The sequence below is a fragment of the Carettochelys insculpta genome, chromosome 12 (genome assembly GCF_033958435.1).
Source record: "Carettochelys insculpta isolate YL-2023 chromosome 12, ASM3395843v1, whole genome shotgun sequence".
Taxonomy (NCBI): Eukaryota; Metazoa; Chordata; order Testudines; family Carettochelyidae; genus Carettochelys; species Carettochelys insculpta.
This window is the reverse complement of record NC_134148.1, coordinates 39,420,547-39,426,546: the sequence shown is the minus strand read 5'-3', so window position 1 is coordinate 39,426,546 and position 6,000 is coordinate 39,420,547.

Sequence of the window (6,000 nt, the reverse complement as noted above, 5' to 3'; positions counted from 1 at the left end):
CTGGTGTCTTCCAGTTCAGGAGGGAGGGGAAGGTCTATCTGCTGGCAGCTCTCTTGGGGTAAGAACACTGGTTTCAACACCAATGGTGCAGTGCGAAGTGCTTGCATGATGTGGCTCTGTTTATACACATGTTCCATCTCTCTCTCTCTCTCTCTCTGCATGTGACCCAATGCTGACTGCAGTAGGAATAGAACAAATATTTCCTCAAACTGTATTGAGAAATAGAATATCTTGGCAACAGGATTTGTTGGGCAGGAGAAGTAGATACGCTGGAGGGTAGGGACAGGGTCCAGACTGACTTAGACAAATTGGAAGACTGGGCTGCAAGAAATCTGATGAGGTTCAATAAGGACAAGTGCAGAGTCCTGCACTGGGGCCGGAAGAATCCCAAGCATTGTTACAGGCTGGGGTCCGACTGGCTTGGTGGTAGTTTTGCAGAAAAGGACTTGGGAGTTGTAGTGGATGTGAAGCTGGACATGAGTCAACAGTGTGCCGTTGTAGCCAAGAAGGCTAATGGCATATCAGATTGCATCAAGAGGAGCATTGCTAATAGATCCAGAGAAGTGATTATTCCTCTTTATTCGGCTTTAGTGAGGCTGCATGTGGAGTACTGTGTCCAGTTTTGGGCCCCCAGTTATAGGAAGGATGTGGATACACTGGAGAGGGTCCAGCGGAGGGCAACCAAAATAATCAGGGGGCTGGAGCATAGGACCTATGAAGAAAGGTTGAGGGAATTGGGACTGTTTAGTCTGCAGAAGAGAAGACTGAGGGGGGACTTGATAACAGCCTTCAACTTACTGAAGGGAGGTTGCAAAGAGGCTGGAGAGAGGCTGTGCACAGTGGTCACGGATGGCAGAACATGGAGCAATGGTCTCAAGTTGCTGTTGGAAAGGTCCAGGTTGAACATTAGGAAAAACTTTTTCACTAGGAGGGTGGTGAAGCATTGGAATGGTCTCCCCAGGGAAGTAGTGGAGTCTCCATCCCTAAAGGTATCTAAGTCTCTCCTAGAAAAAGCCCTGGCGGGGCTGATCTGATGGGTTTGGTCCTGCTTTGAGCAGAGGGCTGGATTTGATGGCTTTTTTAGGTCTCTTCCAGCTCTATTCCATGATTTGTTTTTGAGGTCAGAGAGTGATGTCAGCTTCATAGGTACTCACTTAGGTTTTCACTTGATAACTGGCCATTGCATGTGTCTGTAGGCTTACTGTTGACCTAATGTTATCAGAAAGAGATTGTTTTTTTCTCTATCAATTACATTCTCTGTGTTAGGTAGGCTTCATGCCAATATGTAGAAGTAGCCATATTTACTTTTTAAAAATCATATTACACTAATAGCCCCTCTTTTTTTTTTTTTTTTTTAAAGAATTGCTCAACAGTGTATAGGTTTCTGGGAGTTTAGTGTACACTACGCTTACAGACTTGTAACACTGAAGGATTGAAAAATCTCTTCCCTGCCTGAATATTTTATCTGTGCTATAGTTACAAAACCAAGTAAAGAAACCTGAAAACACCAGCCAGAAAAATTCTTGTGGTGTTGCTTTGTGTTGTAAACATTAGGATAAGTTTGCATAGGGTTCAGATTTCCTATTTCTCCCTCTTCTATGGATCTGCAAGGTAATAGAAAACCACATGCAAAATTGCCTTAATAAAATATTTGTGAAAGCTTCAGGATGCATTTTAAGATTGTGTTGTCAGAAACTGGCAGGTTTTTAAAATTAGTCAACTTTAAATAATTGAAATTGACAGCATCACTTTAAACACTGGGGCGGGGTTCATTCATTTTGAATACAGTGACACTAATTTTGTAAAGATGTGAGCCTTAACGAGTACTCTGGCACTTGCAGGCCATTTCAGATTGACGTACAACGTTGCAATGAAAGCAGGAGAGTTCCATATTTATAAGGTAGCACATTTTGTGTTGTAAACGTCGTATTTTGAGACAGCCAGGTTTGCTCAATGCAAAAGATTTACACCCTGTGAAAGATTCAGCACCAGACTGACAGAATTGTGAACAAAGTGTCAGGAAGGAATGAACTATTCCACGCAGAACTATTTTAAGTAAGCTTTTGGATTGGTATGGAGCCTTCTTGAGTTAAGTTTAAAGGCATTGAGACCAACCTAATTTTTTGAAGTGTGTATAGTCTCACCTTTGTTAGAGTTTGAAGTATTGAACTGTGTACATAGACTTCTATATCACCAGCTGGCTTTTATCTCAAACTGTAGAGGCTCCTGCACTAAGCTCCAGAGGTCCCAGGTTACAGGTCTCTGTGGGCAGAGACAGGCACGCACAGCAATCTTTCTTATTGGTAGATGAAACTAGAGACATATTTTTGAGTTAATTTCAGAGCCCCTTTATTTACACACTGTACAGCTTACAAAACAAGATCATCGTCTTGTAATGCCACATTGCCTGTCACAGCCCATTAACACAGCCCAGCTTTATTGCAAATCACATTTCCTGCACCCAAGTAATATGTCAGTGAACTATAGAGCTGGTTTGGAATAAATATACTTATCAATTAACAGTTTATTGCTCAATGGAGTGGACCACAGAGGCTTCTCAGGCGCTGTCTTTGGGTCTCCATGACAGAAATTAGGTCTAAAAGGGATTTCATGCTGTTTCTGAAAGCACAAGAGAGAGAGCTTGAGTCTGTATAAACATAGCAACCTAGCTGTGTCAGCAAAGGTACAGCTTAGTCGTGCTGGGTTGAGGCTGTTCCCCATGTCGAATGCAGAAGGTTGGGGGGCCCCGTAAGAAACCTGAGCAATACCTTGCCTCTATAGCCTTAAAAGCTTCCCAAGGTCACAGATTCCTGGCCTTGGGAGGTAGCTGCCACCACCCAAATGAGAAACCCCTCTTTAGAATCCAGGAAGACAAACCTGGGATGTCTCCCTGTGGGGTAACCCCAAGCTCTTAACCCTCCCTTAGGAGAGAGCTTGGAAACAAAAAGAAACTGCAGTCACGGACAGCTGATCTTCCCGTCCTAGGCATGAATATTACACAGCCCCTTCTCTAGGGCACAGGAATCAAATCAGTGCCCTAAAAAAGGCGATTTATTAACAAAACAAAAAGATATCCATAATGAACCACGCATGCTGGATGTTACAGAGCAATCAAAAACAGATTAAAGCACAGAAAACTCCCCTTGGATTCAGTTTAGACATGACAGTGTATGGGGGAGAAGCCGGGGATGGGGAAGGTGCATCAGCCAGCCTGAGAAGTCCTGCACCAAAGCCAAAATAAAAAAAGTTACCTGATTACATCTGACATTTCTGTTCCACACACATATCTGTTATTCCAATATTGCTTTTGAGGTCTGAAGATTTTTGAAATTGCCCAAGCCTGTTTTCAGACAATCCATTTAGGTCTCTCTCCCCTGGCCACATGAAAAACTCTCTCAGCAGGTAAACTGCTTCGTTTCAAAAATCCCCCTCTTTCTTCCCAAGGGCTCACCTGGCTGCCGGCCCACACAGAACCCACTCTTCTGGGCTTAACACATTACAGGCATTCATTCATGGCACAGGTACATACCAACTGGATTCAGGTGGATTTGTACTTGGCACCCTTAAACCACATCAATACTGCTGGGGCTATTGCAGCTATGTTGCTATTTCTGCTCATTGACTTTCATCAAGCTAGCGCGAGTACAGAGAGCTCCCATTTCCCACAGCCCCGGGACCAGGAGGTTGCCAGCTATTCAAATATTCTGGATAACAGAGAGGTCTCCCTAGCAATGCATAACGCTAAAGAAAAACAAGATCAGACGTGAAGGCGTTCGTTGTTTATGTACCCAAGCTAGGAAGTGCACCCCTGCCTCCTAGGGCGGAGGTGGTTTAAGAGGCAGGAGTGGATATGCTACGAAACATTTTCTTGCTCCCTATTGTAGCAGCTGTAGCTAGACTGACTGCTGGAACAGATGAATTTTTGGGAGTCTTTCAAAGGAGGAGAGGGTGCTCGTGCGGTAAATAATAATTTGGAGGTCGTTCCACTATAAGGAACAGGCACAAAACTGGAAGTGGGCAATTAATTAAGATAAAAGGAACAGCTGGGAAGAACAGGAACTTCTTAGACTTGGGCTACTTAGAACAACTGGTGCTATAAGGGCCGGGCCCCTGTAGCCCAAAGCCGCCACTACAGATTGCTGAGATGTTATGTGAGACAGGCATGAATATGTCATGCTGTGGTCAGTTTTGAAGCACCTCTCACCGCAGCAAACAGCCGTTTCTTTGGGCCACAGAGGAAGGCGAGTCCCCTGGTCAGGGCATTAGCCTGGTTCTGAGGAGTTCATGGGCTGGTTCCCTCCTCTGCTAGAGACTTCCTGTGTGACCTTGGACACATCAGTTCTCCATCTGGGCACTGGGGAGAACAGCAGGAGGGTGGTGGCATCCAATACCATGGAAATGAGAATCAGGTAAATGCATTATCAGTTGATAATTTGTTCTGTATTACAGCTTGCTGCCAATCCTCCCCTCAGATTCCAATGTGCACTGCCCAATGCAGGCAAGAGGCATTCACTTGAATTGCTTTGCTGTAGAAAACATGATACTGTGCCAGCGCCCAATGGTATTTGTCTTACTTAACATGAACCAAAGGTTAACATATTAAATAATTTGCATGGTGCTTGGAAGGTACCTAGTGCTTTACTTAATGGGATATGAACTGGAGTTTTGCCTGAATAAAGTCTGAATGCATAAGCAGCTCAGGATTAGTCCCCAAAGCTATAAAATGTCTAGCTACTCCTGCTTATGAAAATGATCAGCCCATCAGTGTGACGAATAATGAAAACATGTTGCTCAGAGACAGACCAGCTGTCTAATGCCTTTGCTTAATTGGTTTTGCTGAAATGAAATATGTTTCAATCTTATATGTCACTTCTACAATATTTTACTTTTGTTTGCTTTATTGTAACAAAGAAATTGTTTTTTTTTCCCCGATCTGGTTTGGCTAAAGCACAATGGAACTTTAGTAGAATAAACTAGTCTTCACTGACCTTTGGAGCCCAGATTTTTCAACTGGGGGTAAGGGAGGACCAGAATCTGAAAGTGAAACATACTAGGAACAAAACTGAAACTGACTAATCTCTCTTGCCCAAGCTGAGAGACATTCAGACACATTGTACAAAAGCCACTCACATTTAAAATTTCAGTTTTAACTAACAGAGACTTTCTTACAGCCCATCTACCTTTCACCTGCCATCATTCTTTTAACCGTTTCCTTGAAACACTAGTTCCTGTAGCAAGAATTAGAAGTGCAAGGGAAGAAATGTACTATCTGGTTTGCCAGAGTTGAGAAAGTGAAATGGGAAATGTGCGCGCCAGGTGATCATGCATTACAGTGTTAGAATTTTATGTTTATAGACGCAGAAGTAGTAACCCTTGGGTGAGACATTTCACACTGGACATACAAGTCAGGTTGAAGGTTACACCAGGAAGTCACTAAAATAAACAGGCACAGGCAGAAATCTCCATTCAGGAGCTGGTCATATGTGGAAGTTACTCTTAAAAATACAGTTCTCCGTATTGCCAACCGCAAGTGTTCACGAAAATCACAACTTAGGCACCTGCACAATCAGGAGTCTGACTTAAAACTTTAGAAATATCAGGCGCTTTCTGAGCCTTTAGGCAGCCCTTGCTTCATATTTCAAGCTGCGCATCACCACCTGACCAGCTAGAAACTTACTTTCGTTTTAAACAAGAGCTGGGAGTTCCCTGCAATCTCCCAATTCCAGCAGCTGGGGCTTTAAGAAAAAAAAATCAGGTACTGTAAGACCAACTCCCTCAAGGGCTACTAAGTAAAGTGCTCACTTCTGGCCTAGCAGGGATGCTGCTACAAGAAGACAGCAGAGCTGTTGTATCAGCCAGGCTAATTGGCACTTGCTCAGTAATGCCTCTGCTCTCTGGCATCTGGTGATGGTAGTTTACAAATTCAGCTGGCCCTTCTCCTGCCCATCAACTCTGCTCCTTACAACTTCAAATGCCTCCCATGGGCTCTTCTGTGTCTGG